At 41.4% G+C, this 15,819-nt stretch overlaps 10 non-coding genes across 10 annotated transcripts; 6 read left to right on the plus strand and 4 right to left on the minus strand.

Moving 5' to 3' along the window:
* Positions 1 to 4,293: 4,293 nt before the first annotated feature.
* On the minus strand, positions 4,294 to 4,366 carry TRNAK-CUU (transfer RNA lysine (anticodon CUU)). The gene has a single exon. It is a non-coding gene; the product is annotated as a tRNA-Lys (tRNA).
* A 654-nt stretch (positions 4,367 to 5,020) lies between these two features.
* Positions 5,021 to 5,161, plus strand: LOC128493010 (U4 spliceosomal RNA). Its single transcript, XR_008354203.1, has one exon. It is a non-coding gene; the product is annotated as a U4 spliceosomal RNA (small nuclear RNA).
* Positions 5,162 to 8,085: 2,924 nt separating this feature from the next.
* TRNAK-CUU (transfer RNA lysine (anticodon CUU)) lies at positions 8,086 to 8,158 on the plus strand. Its single transcript has one exon. It is a non-coding gene; the product is annotated as a tRNA-Lys (tRNA).
* Positions 8,159 to 10,795: 2,637 nt separating this feature from the next.
* TRNAE-UUC (transfer RNA glutamic acid (anticodon UUC)) lies at positions 10,796 to 10,867 on the minus strand. Its single transcript has one exon. It is a non-coding gene; the product is annotated as a tRNA-Glu (tRNA).
* Positions 10,868 to 11,324: 457 nt separating this feature from the next.
* TRNAK-UUU (transfer RNA lysine (anticodon UUU)) lies at positions 11,325 to 11,397 on the plus strand. Its single transcript has one exon. It is a non-coding gene; the product is annotated as a tRNA-Lys (tRNA).
* Positions 11,398 to 12,241: 844 nt separating this feature from the next.
* On the plus strand, positions 12,242 to 12,382 carry LOC128493007 (U4 spliceosomal RNA). The gene has a single exon (XR_008354200.1). It is a non-coding gene; the product is annotated as a U4 spliceosomal RNA (small nuclear RNA).
* A 2,219-nt stretch (positions 12,383 to 14,601) lies between these two features.
* On the minus strand, positions 14,602 to 14,674 carry TRNAK-CUU (transfer RNA lysine (anticodon CUU)). The gene has a single exon. It is a non-coding gene; the product is annotated as a tRNA-Lys (tRNA).
* A 313-nt stretch (positions 14,675 to 14,987) lies between these two features.
* On the plus strand, positions 14,988 to 15,128 carry LOC128493008 (U4 spliceosomal RNA). The gene has a single exon (XR_008354201.1). It is a non-coding gene; the product is annotated as a U4 spliceosomal RNA (small nuclear RNA).
* A 208-nt stretch (positions 15,129 to 15,336) lies between these two features.
* On the plus strand, positions 15,337 to 15,408 carry TRNAE-CUC (transfer RNA glutamic acid (anticodon CUC)). Its single transcript has one exon. It is a non-coding gene; the product is annotated as a tRNA-Glu (tRNA).
* Positions 15,409 to 15,670: 262 nt separating this feature from the next.
* On the minus strand, positions 15,671 to 15,743 carry TRNAV-AAC (transfer RNA valine (anticodon AAC)). Its single transcript has one exon. It is a non-coding gene; the product is annotated as a tRNA-Val (tRNA).
* Between the last annotated feature and the right edge of the window lie 76 nt (positions 15,744 to 15,819).

A 15,819-nucleotide genomic window follows, 5' to 3' on the forward strand; every position in this document is an offset into this window, starting at 1 on the left:
CCTGCCTCGCATCAAGTGACCGCGAGATGCGGCTGCAGCCTGCACTGCCTGCGCGGCTGCCTAACGCCCATCAAGTGACCACGGGTGCCGGCGGCCGCCTGTCAGGTGGCGCTGGCCCTGCCTGTGAGAGAGGGTAAGCTTGGACCTCTGGCCTTAAGGCTGGGATAGAATGAAGCTCAGAGATGGCAAAAATGACCCGTCTTTGGTTCAAGATTGGGTGCTGTGCGCTATTGGTCTTATGTGGGGTTTAACCACATATCGTTTTTCTAAAAGGCTGGGGCTTCTTTGGGGAGCACTTTGTATATATTTTTTTTTTTCGGCATGATTGTACGGTTTTATGCACAGGGCATCTGGGTTTAGATTTTGACTTTATTAATACAGACATTTGGATGTAGCACAGAGAGACAATTTGAGACATTGAAAAAGCCATAGAGTAGCTGGGCCCCCTGAAAAGCTCCTTGTTTTCTTGGTGAGGAGGGGAGTTACGTAGCTCTTTTTTTCAGCCGCCCCACCTCTATCGATGATTCCAGTGGTCCCAACCATTCTGGCGGGGGAGGGAGGGAAGGAAGGGGTCGCATATCCCTTGTGGAGTGTGACCGCCGAAGAAGGGGAGCTGGTGTCCACCATGGCCTTATGGCTATACCTGGGAACTTTTGGGCTATAGCTACCCGCAGCCTACCTTTGCAGGATGCAGCCAGGACTACCCACTGGAAATGGGTGCCAAGACTCGGAGTGTTGAACCTGAGAAGAGGCTCTTCTCCAGTAGTTCTAAGGGCCAAACCTGGAGAGTTCCCAAGTATGCTTATGGCACCTGCCACTTTTTTGTTTTTCTTCACAGCGGAGCCACTAACCTCGGCTGCAGCCACTAACCCACAGCTGCAGTTCAAAAAATCCGGATTGCGTGTTTATTTTTTCAAGGCACGCGTTTCATACTTACTCAATCTGCCACTATGGTCCAGTGGCCTGCAGTGTGCGGCCACCACTGAATAAACCCTGAAGCATAACTATACATTTTAATTTCTTTAGTACTGGTGTACTAAAAAGGGCTGTATCTATTGTTAACATACCCGGCAAGGCTTCTTGTGAATAGCAAACGTCAATCAGCTTTTGGAAAAGTAATCATTCATTCACACATCTTTATCTTCCCGGCAGGGGCGTAACTAGAGTATTTGGCACCTGGGGCGGATCCTGTATGTGGCACCCCCCCACACACACATAAAAAAATAATTTATTTATAAAAGAATATTTATTTCACAAATTTGTAAACTGTATGTAAACTGGAAAAAAACTAAAAATCCGAAAAAATACATTAATAACATATAAATAAATTAAATTAAATTGCATACGTTTAAATAAATAACATTTACTGAACAGATATTGTACAGCCAGAGGCGTATCTACTGAAAATAGCGCCTATGGCAAGCACTGAAATTGCGCCCCTGTCCAAATATCTAAAACCCATTTACTAGCCCCTGCTGCCTATATATATATATATATATATATATATATATATATATATATATATATATATATATATATATATATATATATATATATATATATATATATATATATATATAATTAGTCCCTGCTGCCGATAGCGGGTATAGATCAACACACAAACCCAGATCAATTAAAATTCACTTGTGATCTCAGCACTGAAGGTATATATCAAATAAACAGAATCAGACATACAAGTCTGTATGCAGGTATACAATAATAATATATGAAACGTAGCATCGCAGGTATAGATCAACTGAATAAGACATATTAACCCTGTATTTGCAGGTACACATAAATAATGTATGGAAACATAGCATAGCAGATATGGATCTACAGAATAACACAAAAACCCAGCTTTGCAGGTAAAGATCAATTGGAATTCACATAAAAACACGGCATTTAAAACCCCCTAAATTACAGGCATAGATCACAGGTTGCACACCCCAAAGCCAGCCCTGGCATCCACACTGCCCACATAGAACCTGGTCAGCACCCAGATTACACACATAAGATTTGCAATCTTTGTCCCCAAATAGCCCAGCACAAGTCAACTTTGTCCGGCCAGTGCCATCTTTGTCCCATATACACCCTGCCTGTGCCATCTTGGTCCCCAAGGCTCAAACCTCCTGCTAGTGCCATCTTTGCCCTTCCACAATTATACATCTATGATACACAAACACTTTTACAGTCACTCACTAATTCACACTTTAATTCAGACAACTCATCCACACATTAACTCATGCACTCCCTCATTCACTCAATGCATCCACACATTAACTCATGCTCTCCCTCATTCACACAATTCATCCACACATTAACTCATGCTCTCCCTCATTCACTCAATGCATCAACACATTAACTCATGCTCTCCCTCATTCAGACAATTCATCCACACATTAACTCATGCTCTCCCTCATTCAGACAATACATTCACATATTAACCCATGCTCTCCCTCATTCAGACAACTCATCCACACATTAACTCATGCTCTCCCTCATTCAGACAATACATTCACATATTAACTCATGCTCTCTCTCATTCACTCAATGCATCCACACATTAATGCACACTCTTTACGTATATCTACCCCCTCTCCCTCCCCTATCACTTTCTAACCCCTCCCTTATCACTTTTTAACCCCCTCCCTGCCTCCCTCCCTTATCACTTTTTAACCCCCTCCCTCCCTTATCACTTTTTAACCCCCTCCCTCCCTCATCACTTTTTAACCCCCTCCCTCCCTCATCACTTTTTAACCCCCTCCCTCCCTTATCACTTTCTACCCCCCCTCCTCTCACCTTGAAGTCCAGCGACGGGAGCACGATGCTGCTGTCTTCCTGCACCGCTCGTTGGTGCCCGCTGCTTCACTGCTGAGCGCCGTAATATGACGTCATATTTCGGCGCCCAGCAGTGAAGCAGCGGGCACCAGCGAGCGGCTTTTAAACGCTGTCTTTTTTTTTTTTGATGCGGGGGAGAACGAAGGGCGCCGAGCGGTTGCTAGGCGCCCCTCTCTCTCCTCCGCATCAGTGTTTAAAAGCCGCTCGCTGGTGCCGGCATTTCATGCAGAGCGCCGCAATATGCCGGCATATTGCGGCGCTCTGCATGAAATGCCGGCACCGGGACGGGGGTAGAGGGCTCGTGGAGGAGAATGAGGGGCGCCGAGTGGTTGCTAGGCGCCCCTCTCTCTCCTCCGCATAAAAAAAAAATGAGATGGCGCCCATGGCACGTGCCATGGCTGCCATACCCTATATACGCCTCTGGGCACAGCATAACTCCCATCACTATATACTGAGCCAGACATTGATGGTGGTACAACATAATTCCCATCACTATACACTGAGCCAGACATTAACAGTAGTGCAGCATAACCCTTATCACTTTACACTAAGCCAGACATTGATGTTAGTGCAGCATAACCCCTATCACTAAACTAGACACTGATGTAGTAGACATCTGCCCCTAAAACAGCCTGCCTATGCCATGCTGCCCCTACAACAGCCTGCCTGTGTCACTGCTGCCACTCTAGGAGCCTGCCTGTGCCACCTCCGCCCCTGAACCAGCATGCTTGGCCTCCATTACCTCTAAAACAGCCTTTAGGAGCCTGCTTGTGCCACTGCTGCACATAAGCTAGCCTGCCTGTGCCACTACTGCCCCTAAACAGTCTGTCAGTTACTCTTCTGGCCCTTTAGCAGTCTGCATGTACCATCTCTCCCCCTAAAGCTGCCTGCCAGTGCCACCTCTGCCAATGAAGCAGCCTGCTTGTGCCACATCTGCCACCCTACACAGCCTCCCTGTCCCATTTCTACCCCAAACACTTACTCATTCATGAACTAATTAAAAGGATTATTTACATCAAACAGATAAAAACAAAAAGATAACAGAAAACCTAGAGCAATTTAGAAACACATACGACAACTAACAGGTGCAAAGGACAAGAGGCCCCTACTCTTGTCAGCTTACAATCTAGTCATGTTTTTTTCTGTCTGCAGGGCTCCAGCAAGGAAAGATGGCAACTTTAGATCTTGGCCCATACAAAATTAGATTGTGGCCCATAGTAAGCACTCTAGACCAATTTTCCATCGTTAGATTTATACCTTCTCAGTTCATCTCAAGTTTCCAAGCTGGCCCAGAGGTGATATAAGTGGAGGGAATGTGTACGTATAGGAACTATGTTACCTCCCCCTTGTGTTGTAGAGCAATACCAGTGCAAATAAAGAATTTTGATTCATGAAGCTAGTAAAAGAGTTATATACTATCTTTTAAAACACAAAGTGAACTATGTAAAAGTCAGCCGCCCAACGTGGGGCTCGAACCCACGACCCTGAGATTAAGAGTCTCATGCTCTACCGACTGAGCTAGCCGGGCACTCATACCGACCAATCTTTCTCCGTGGTCCTGCACTTTAACCTTTTACTCACCAGGCGTGGTTGATTCCAACATCTTGTAGCTTCACTTGGTTTTGCACTCAACAGGTGAGACCCATATCCCCGAGTCTTTATTTACTTCCCTTAATTAATCCGAGATGGATACATCATTACTTCTCTTTTTTTGGCAGCTTAACCATCTTTTTTAAGGCCTTGCAGGTACACACGCATGCCTCCAACCACTATTGCTGATACACCGGTACGGAAGCCATTTTTTTCCCTCATCACCTACCTCTGTTTTCTCCTATATCATAAGCACACGGGAGGTGTAGTCATGGATACAGCTGGTTACAGGGCGTGATTCCCACAATGTGTGATTATTCACTTAATAGACAGTTGTTTGTGAGTCACAGCATAGTTTGCATCGCTTTGCCCCGTCAAATATCACACGCTCTGAAAGGCAATTGAACTACCGGTGCCTCCAGACACAGGCAATAGGCGTCTGGGAAGTGTTCTCATGGGAACAGTTAGAGGTGGGTTCAACCGTCATATTCTAATTAGCTAATATATTCCCACAATGCATAGCGCATTTGTCTCGCCACAATAAGAATGAAGGTTGACTGGAGGTTGATCCTCGTTCGGCCATGTATTCGTTAGCTTTGCGCAGTGGCAGTATCATAGCCAATGAGGTTTATCCGAGGCGTGATTATTGCTAATTGAAAACTTTTCCCAATACCCCGCCGTGATGACTTGAAATATAGTCAGCAATGGCAATTTTTGACAGTCTCCCTGGAGACTGAAATATCTCGTTTTAAAGGTTAGATTGGTGTTTTCATGCATGTCTCTGGCTGTTGTTTAAGGTTTGTTTAGGCTGTTTTGGCTTTAGATTTTTTTTATAACTGATATTGTCACACAAAAGACAGAAAAAGCAATGCAATGGCAGCTATTGTATCGGACAAGTACGTTGGCTCTTTGTAAAAGGCAGGAAGGGCATATCGTATTTACTGAGGGCAGGAGTTGTACCATGAATCGTCGTTCGGGGTTACCGGGAAAAAATTGTTGCAAACTGCGTGAATTTCCTTCCACATATTCCACGGCCAGCATTCTATAGACACATTCTGAGCGTGTATGGCTTATGTTATAAAGCTTTAAATGCTGTGGCTTATTTCTGTTTTATTAATGTATTTATAACATTATTGTGTCAGTGAGATTCTCTGAAAGATTCGAATCTCTGTAAGATTCGAATCATTGAATGACTCTCTGAATGTATGAGTCATGGTCCTCTGTGAATCAATGAGCTGTAACCTGTAACCTGATCCCAGAGTCTGTGTCTGAATGCTGTGCAGATGACTCACTCTAGGATCAGGTTACAACTGCATGATTCACAGACTTAACTGTTACAAATTAATCGTTCATTCAACTGAACCGATTCATCCGGATCACTGAAAAGAATCGTATCAAAAGAACGATTCGTTCATGATCCGGACATCACTAAATCCAAGTGGGGAGAGTAAAACCAGACTTCTTTCATAGGGTAATCAATGAGCCAAAGGCATCATAAGAGCGGGTTCCAGGAAGATGCCACAGCAGCATACCTGGGAACTTGAGCTACCCAGAACCATCCCTTTGTGGGGTGGGGTAAATGATCCCACTGATGTGTGCGGGTCTAGCCGGACATGCAGGAAAACTTCATTGCTAGAGGGGAGGTGGATGGGGAGTGTGCTACAATGCCTCCATATGTTTCCATATGGTGACTCAGAGAAGCCACACTTCAACTGGAGAGTTCCCAGGTATATACAGCAGAGACTGTTTGAACTAAAGATTACATCAAGGGTGTCTAACCTGCGGCCCTCCAGCTGCTGCAGGACTACATCTTCCATACTCTTCTGCCAGCTCCTTAGCTGAAAGAGCATTATGAGAGGTGTAGTCCTGCAGCAGCTGGAAGGCCGCAGGTTGGACACCCCTGGATTACAGTATCCTCCTCTAACCAGGCATTTTGCCTTGGGCCGGCCCTGCCAATACATATAGTTTATCAATTGTGACACAGTTTTGCATTTGCCTTTTTTGTTCCAAACTACCGTATTTGCTCGATTATAAGACGAGGTTTTTTCCAGAGCAAATGCTCTGAAAAATACCCCTCGTCTTATAATCGGGGTCGTCTTCTAATCAGACCCCAAAAAAATGCTGGCGCCATGCTGCTTACCGGTCGCGAGCAGCGTCTCTTCTGTTAGAAGCAGGGCAGGAAGCTTGCAGCGTCCTCACAGAACTCTATCTCCCCCCTCCCTCCTCTGAGGGCGGGGCCAGAGAAGTTGCTACAGCCGGTCCCCTGCAGAAGTCTGCGAGTGGGAGATCTGCAGTTCAGGTGAGGGGGTGGGGGAGGGTTTTTGAGTATGTGTGAAGTGTGTGTGATTAAGGGAATGAATGAGTATTTAAATGTTTGTGAATGAGTGTGAGTGTGTGTGTGATAGCATGGATGTGTAAGGGGGGTGGGGGTTGTAGCATGGCATATGGAGGCTGTAATCCCACTGCTATCATCCCCAGGTTCCAGCATGTACTGGCTGCCTTGGCTTGATAGGAGTGTGATTGCTGTTAGCAGTTTGATATATATATATATATCAAACTGCTAACAGCAATCACACTCCTATCAAGCCAAGGCAGCCAGTACATGCTGGGTTAAAAGGCATATCATGGGGCTGAGTGGCATATAGGGGGTTAAAATGCATTTCTGGACCTCCAGAAATGCATTTTAACCCCCTATATGCCACTCAGCCCCATGATATGCCTATATACCTCCAGAAATGCTTTATACCCCCCTATATGCCACTCAGCCCCATGATATGCCTTTTAACCCCCTATATGCCAGAGTGGCATACAGGGGTATAAGGCATATCATGGGGCAGAGTGGCAAATAGGGGGGTATAAAGCATTTCTGGGGGCAGAGTGGCATAACTGGGGGGGGCAGGTTGGCAAATAAAAGGAAATTTAAAAAATATATTTTTCTCAATCATAGCTTTTATTAAACATGAAAATAATTTACATTAATTAATATTTACTGGTAAAACTTTTTCCCTATAGGGTAGTCTTATATTCAGGCTTTTTGTTTTTTTCCTAAATTAATATTTTGATTTTGGGGGGTCGTCTTATAATCGGGGTCGTCTTATAATCGAGCAAATACGGTATATGGTTGACTCACATGAGCTGGGCACTCATCACTTCTTTTTACATTTTGTTCTGAAAAACTAGGATGGAATACAGAAATATATACACTTTTATAACTATATAACTATACTACGGAATCTGTGTTCAATTTTAGATAGATTAAGTTATACATATATATATATGTATAACTTAATCTATCTAAAACTGAACACAGATTCCGTAGTATAGTTATAAAAGTGTATATATTTCTGTATTCCATCCTAGTTCTTCAGAACAAAATGTAAACATATATATATATATATATATATATATATATGTATAGATAGATAGATCGATCGATAAATAGATACTGTGCCAAACGTACAAGAGGAACACTTTTTTTTTTTGCAATTGTGCTTAGGATTTCACCTACAAATTAGGTATCACTGCTGAAAAAAATTAGTTTTGCTCAGCATCATGTTCCAGGTATAGTAGTAGCCACATGTTCTATGTTATATATTATATGTATGTGTGGGTTAGCTTAGATACCATATGGTAAACATATAGATCTTCTTTGCAGTTGCCCGGCTAGCTCAGTCGGTAGAGCATGAGACTCTTAATCTCAGGGTCGTGGGTTCGAGCCCCACGTTGGGCGCGCAATTCTTTTATTTTACTGATAGGGTAGTAGATTAACGGAACATCCTTTTATTTAAATTGGTAGAAGCTAATAAAGGGAGTTTAAACATACACAGGTCAGGCATAATGCTATCCCGAATCTTAGTCATTACATCAGGAAAAAAGGGGCAGACTAGATGGGCCAAATGGTTTTTATCTGCAGTCAAATTGTCTTCAAGCATATCATCACTTCACGTGGCTTGCCATGATCATATAGTGGTTAGCCGCAGCAACCCCGGGTCAAGGCAATTCAGTTTTTTTCTGAGCTGGAGGTCCTCTTTTTTTAAGAAAAAAAAAACCCCAAAAATGCATTATGTTGTGCCAGCAAATACTTAACAAAGACAACTGACAATAACTTTGATAGATGCTAAACTATAGGGGTAAGAAAAGAGATGTGGCCCCTCTCTTATGACCTTACTAACTAGTAACATAACACATGGTCGTGCATATCCAGCTGTCGGCTGCACTTAACTTCAGCACTCAAGCGGCCACTGATTAGTGGACGCACACAAAATATATACTTATTGTATGCTTATAGTCTTATTAAGGACTTGTAGGGCTTTTTGTTTTAGAACATATTAATACACATATGCCTTATTCATTAGCACTAAAATTTAAAAGCAGTCCAAGTATTTTGCAGTTTTGCTTAGAATTTCTTACACATGATATGTACCACTCCAGAAAGAAAAAAAACCCCACACCCACTCATGCTAACACACACACATCCCTGCTAATACACATTCACATTAACACACACACTTATACATACATTCTCATTCTACCATACTACTGTCTTAAGCCCCTTGCCTCTGTGGTGATATAGCAAGTATTGTTGTCAATGTTTTTGCCTGTTGAACTCTTCCTGTATCACATGTGTCTTTTGATATGTTAACGAGGACACACCTGCAGTGATCTTACAAGCAATTCAATAAGCCTGTTGAATGCAACATCTTAGTTTAGTCTCTCTCTGCCCATCATCCTGCATAGATAGGGCAATCTGTGGTGTGCTGGGTTATGTTGGGCCTTTTGGTTGCAGGTTAGTCTTGGAAAGTGTTACATTGTATGTTGGGCTGTCACTCGTATTGTATTGTACTGTGTTTTTGTCTCGTATTAAATGTCTGTTAAAGTAGACAAACCTTTGTGATGTGTTTTTATATTTGGTTTAACAGCACAGCCTCACTGGCAGATTTCTTTCTGGCTATTCAGCCTCACTTTCACGGCAGAGTAATGTAACCTTGCATTATATACCTTCTCATCCCCTCCAAAATCTGCATAGTTTTTTCAGGACAGGTAGGGACTTCTTTTAAAACCATAGAAATACATAAAACATAATACTTATTAGAGATAATATGCAAAAATATTGTTTTTTCTGTCTAAACTTTGAGTCTTGGTTGACTGCTTTGTCTATTAGCAACTGGTGCTTGGAGCCTCTGGTGTTTTTCCCAATGCCCTTCTGAGCTGTACTGATGTCCTGGCCTATGTGGTCCTGTAGTTTGGTTGCTATGATGCCTGCTTTCCATGTTATTTTGAGACAGTTTATTGGAGAACACAGAATTGATCTTTTTGGCCTTTGCTTCTCTGGTGTACCTCCTTAGTCTGGTAGCCAGTCCAATTACCACAATATTCTATATGATATAAAACTTAGTATATAAAAACACAATAACTATAACTGGAAAATAATAATAATAAATAATATAAAATAAATTAAATATAAAAAAAAAAAGTGGAAAAGGACCATTAAACCTCTTTCTCTTAAGTTGTCCACCTACCAGGATAAATGGATGGATGCGTTTTGTTTCTTTCATCAGCTGTGGTAACGTCCACACAAATTACCAGAGAAAGATAAGCTGTTTTCAAATCCCACAGTGCTTGGGGGGAAAATGGTCCTTTTACTTTTATCTTTATTTATTTATTATTGTTATTTCTTCTTATATTTATTGTGTTTGGTGCTTATGCACTAACAATATTCTAATAGCATTGATATATTATATTTTTCCACTATAAACATTCATTGTGTTTATAAATCTTGATTTATGATATATGTATTGAAGAAAAGATTTCTCCCAGCCTCAATTTTACTCTGCTATTCTTTTGTTCCTGCCTGTTAATGTACCATATTTTTTTATGCCAAAACTAAAGAGAATTAAAGAGTTCAAAAAGCAAAACCTTAATATAAATGTAATAAAATATGACTTTTAATTCATAAAAGCTGAAAATAAACGAAATTAATTAATATATAAACCCTCCCTGTATGTATAAAAGAAATCACAAAACACGTGTCTTATGGCAATACAGCCCTCTGTGCATATAGCCACATGCGTATCATCCGTGTCCAGTGATTTCTTTCATGCGTACAGGCAGGGTTTAATAATTTAATTTATTTTTAGCTTCATGAATTAAAGGTTATATTTTATGACATCATTTATATTAGGGTTTTTGCTTTCTGAACTTTTTTCTTCTCTTTGGTTTCTATAATGGGTTATCCCAGCAATTATTGATCTATTTATCTAGCACCTATTTGTATTATTTTTAAAATTTTATTTAAAAATTACTGTCCTCTTTATATTTGTGGTGTTTTCTGTGACAATGGCAACTAATCAACATAATAAAAGAGAGTTTCCCATACCGGGAGTCGAACCCGGGCCGCCTGGGTGAAAACCAGGAATCCTAACCGCTAGACCATATGGGAACTTGTAAAAATGCTTACACTATGATTCTGTGGGTCAGGGTTTTTTTCCAGACAAGGTGTCAGAACCCAGTACTCTGTATTGTCAATCTTCAATCTCAATATTGTGCACTGTATGATTGCATTTAGCACGGTAATCGAGTTACAATTAATTTTCTGAAGGAACAAATACAAATATTTCTGATTATAGTCTAGTAACCATATTGATCAACTGAATCAACACAGAACTCATATGACGAGATCCGAGATAAACAAAGCAAGAGTCAGAAAACTTTGTATCATGTTTCTTTTGTTTTAATAAAATCCTTTTAAATTTAAAAAGTTTGTTGTAAAAATTATAATTGCCATTGTATATGTACATTTCAGTGTTACAGTCTGGTCTGGGATCAATCAAATTTAATACAATAGATAAAATTATGTATATAGGAAACATAAAAAAGTGATTCCGATTATTACTGAAGCCCGGATAGCTCAGTCGGTAGAGCATCAGACTTTTAATCTGAGGGTCCAGGGTTCAAGTCCCTGTTCGGGCGTCTTTCTTTTAATTATAAATAAATCAACTCATTCATTGTAGAGACGACCATCCCGGGTCAGACCCAATCTCACCTGGGAGAATGGCTAGGATAGGTTTTCAATTAAATTTAACAGGAAGTAGCAGACGTTTAACCCTTCAGTCTCTGAAATCGGATTGTGAAACAATCCACACAGTTTGAGGTACTCGGCAAAGGGGTTCTGCAACTCGCTTTAAGTGCATTCACTAAATGCCGCTTTAAGACAAAAGCTAAAAATGATCATGGACGTAAGGCTGTGAAGTTGGGCTATCAAGGCAAACTCAAACTTTGTTCACATACAAATATGTTATGTGCTCAAGGAGTAACTTCCTGTTTTAAGACCTAGCAAGTAACCTAATACTGAATGAGTTAAAGCGTCACCGCCTTCCGACACACGCATGCTCCCGGTACGGAAGCCATTTTGCCTAGCAGTCCCTCATCACCCACCTCTGTTTTCTCCTATACCATAAACGCGCGAGAGGTGTAGCCATGGAAACAGTTGGTTACAGGGCGTGATTCCCACAATGTGTGATTATTTTGTAAGTCACAGTGTAGTTTGCATCGCTTTGCCCCGTCTAATGTCAAACACCGTGCATTCCCTGCATTCTTTGGCAGTTGGCAGTGACACCGCTCTGGATTCTGGGAGGCAGTTGGACTACCAGGCAATAGGCGTCTGGGAAGAGTTGTCATAGGAAAAGTTAGAGGCGGGCTCAACCGTCATATTCTAATTAGCAAATGCATTCCCACAATGCATCGCGTATATGTGTCTCCACAATAAGAATGAAGGCTGACTGGAGGTTGATTCTCGTTCGGCCCTATGGTCGTTAGCTTTGCGCAGTGGCAGTATCATAGCCAATGAGGTTTATCCGAGGCGTGATTATTGCTAATTGAAAACTTTTCCCAATACCCCGCCATGATGACTTGAAATATAGTCAGCAATGGCAATTTTTGACAGTCTCTCTGGAGACTGAATAATTAGTTCAAAAGTAGAATATGATGAGTAAAATAATGGGGCTTATTAAATTAAATTGTTTTTTTATTCATGCGTTTGTGGTATGTTTTGTGTTTTTCATTATGGTGTTTTCTTTTGAGTATTCTTTTATTCAGCGTTTCACAGTTGATAATTTCCACAGAACAGCCCTACAGCTTCTAAGTAGACCCCCCTCTCAAAGCTCCACTATCCCCCCCAGATTTTTTTTTAAAATAGAAGCAAATGTCAGACCTGGAGTACTTGGGGAACGGTAGAAATTCTTTTTTTTTTATGTTTTATTCATGTTTAAACATACACGACTATAAAAAAAGAATTAGTAGGGAATTTCTTTCAAACCAAATTTATTGAGGTTTACAGCCCAAAAGGAAATTTGTATTGATGAGTACCATTTAAAGGCCAGTTCAGATTCAAACAATACATACCCAGAAAGTACTCCCGGTATGGGTGTATAAGGCAAAAGATGTCCAGCTTTGTCCACCAGGCTGACCCCACCTCACAAAGGCATATTGCCTAAACATTTGGGGATCTTATGGGGTGTCAGTCTGTCCTACCTATTGTGACGACCCCGGGTTAATTTGTGCCTGCTGTAATAGTTATTATGACCATACGGGGTTAAAAAGTGCTGATATATTAATTATTGGTGACTTTCAACTGGCCAATTCGATTTACCCCTTTAAATTATATATATTATAAAACAAGACACCCCAGTATTTTAACTCTTTCCATGCAAGAATTTTTGTAAAGATGTAGCGCTAATATATAGATATATAATATATAGATTTTTGGACTTTTTTTTTCATTTTGTTATAACTGGATGATTTCCCCTAATGGTGACATCAGTGAGGAATCACTTTTACCATTTTTTTTTTTTTTACTATTTTTCTTTTTCTTTCTGTTTATTTTACTAATCATGTTGTGATTAGTATGGTGGGCTCCATTGACTTGCATGGTTGAATGCAGTACCTGTATTCAAACTTGCAGGGAGAACTTGTTTATTTTTTAATGGGCACCGACATCGTGCGAGGGACAAGATTTCTGGCAGTGGCGCATGTAACCGCTCTCCGGATCGGTCACAGTGTGTCCTGGGGTGGGTTTTCTCGCTATCTAGGCATCTCAGTGACACCGATTAAGCTATTTTAAATCAGGCATAAGTCGCCATATTATATACATTGATGCGGGGGGGGGGCACACTGGGCCTTTGCAGCAGTGTTCGGTGTTGCTAAATGCCTCAACATTGAGGCATTACAGCAACACTGTTTGGGAAAAGAAAACACCTGCAGATACACCCTTTTAAAGTAACAACGTGCCAGGCATGTCAATTGTAGCCAACGGGATGTTTTTACGTGAGTTTAAGTTGGGTTAAATTAAATTATTCATTTCAGGTGCACATTTCAGTTTTTCAAATTGTATTTTGAGATCTTGTCTATATTATACTGGCATCCACTTCTCTGCCTTTTGGCTAAGATGAAGTCAGTATCTGTGAGAGAGGGAAAGCTTGCTCCACTGGTGTAAGGCCGAGTAAGTACAGTATTGTAATTGGTGTCCCCTGGATTGGTCTGCCAGGACACCCGTTAAAAATGTGTTTTGGTGGAAGACATTCTTTCCTTCACCTGTGATGTCGATAAGCTCAACTTTTGAACTTTGGACCCTTACCTGCACTGGGCCAGGAATGTCATATCACTGTTTACCTGGGCAACCTTCATTTAAGTTCAGTGCATGTGTTGTTTGGTTTCAAATGATTTAAGCAGCAAGGGCTGCTAAAAACTACAATGTAACTGGGTCTCTGAAGACTCCGTATATTGGTTTTAGTGGAGGGAGTGGTCTGTGGGCCGCTAAGAAGATCTGGCCCTCCTAAGGCTTCAGTCTGGGAGAGAAGGAAGTGCTTCCTCAGAAGAGAAGACTGAGGACTTTGTGTCCATACTGTGATTAGCACTTTGGTTCACCAGCCCCTTTTTTCTTCACATTGGATGTACAGTAGATGATGGGAAGAGCAAGTGTACCAGAGGCTTCCAAAAAAAAAATTAAAATGTATTATATTATTGTATATTATTACAAGAAGGGAAAACAAATTGTATCACATACAAATCTTTGAATACAGTCACAGGCTCTAAGAGTGATATTTCTCTTAATAGTCTTTGGGCATTTCTTCCTTTAATACAAAGCAAATGACGTTAGTTTTTCTGAAAAAGAGCTTACGCCCAACGTGGGGCTCGAACCCACGACCCTGAGATTAAGAGTCTCATGCTCTACCGACTGAGCTAGCCGGGCGCTCGGTTGTAGAGTTACCGGCTTACAGTCTACATGCCTTTAAGAAACGCGTGACGTTGCCTTATCACTGTCTAATATCACACAGCGCATTCTCTCTCTGTATGTTTGGCACCAGCACGGAAGGCAGTTAGACTACTGAACTTCGATGCGATCAGTCCCGGGAACAGTTAGAGGCGGGTTTGGCCATTCATAGTCTAAGTAGCATGCCAATTCCCACAATGCATAGCGCATATTCACACGAACAACATTTGTCTCTCCACAACATGAATGAAGGCTGACTAGATGTTGATCCTCGTTTGGCCATAACATTGCTAGCTTTGCGCAGTGGCAGTATCATAGCCAATGAGGTTTATCCGAGGCGTGATTATTGCTAATTGAAAACTTTTCCCAATACCCCGCCATGATGACTTGAAATATAGTCAGCAATGGCAATTTTTGACAGTCTCTCTGGAGACTGAATTGGTCTGTTCAACAATAGAGGTTTAGCGTTCTTGGTGCAGAAAAGTCTTTTATTAATTGAGGGTGAGTGTGATCAGTTTTTATTGGTTAGACTGAAGTGCGTGTTTTGTTACAAAAGCCTGTGTTTGTCCATGCGTTAAAGTATTTGCATAGCTCCTCTTGATGTGAAATAGATTGTTGTCTGGCTACGATATAGCACACCCTCCCTGGTGGTCTAGTGGTTAGGATTCGGCGCTCTCACCGCCGCGGCCCGGGTTCGATTCCCGGTCAGGGAATGGTTTATTTTCTATAGTTGACTTCTGAAATGTTTGGCCACGATTCCATGTCTTTTTCAGTAATTGCAATGTTATTTTTGTTGGATTGTATTTGCTCTACACTCACCCTTTTATATTATATCCTTTGGGATATGCTAAGGGGTCTGTGCAAAGACCACCCCAGTAGTGATCCTTAATTACCTTTTTATTGGGGTGCAATGTGTCAGTTTTACAACTATTGATAAAGCTTCATACTTTTATTATTATTCAAAAAATAAACTCGTGTTTCCGCCCGGTTTCGAACCGGGGACCTTTCGCGTGTTAGGCGAACGTGATAACCACTACACTACGGAAACAAGCCGTACGAGTTGCACATAAGATATGGTTACACAAATCTCTTCTTAACACAAAAATGTATAGGAAGCTATTAAC

The sequence above is a fragment of the Spea bombifrons genome, chromosome 4 (genome assembly GCF_027358695.1).
Source record: "Spea bombifrons isolate aSpeBom1 chromosome 4, aSpeBom1.2.pri, whole genome shotgun sequence".
Taxonomy (NCBI): Eukaryota; Metazoa; Chordata; class Amphibia; order Anura; family Pelobatidae; genus Spea; species Spea bombifrons.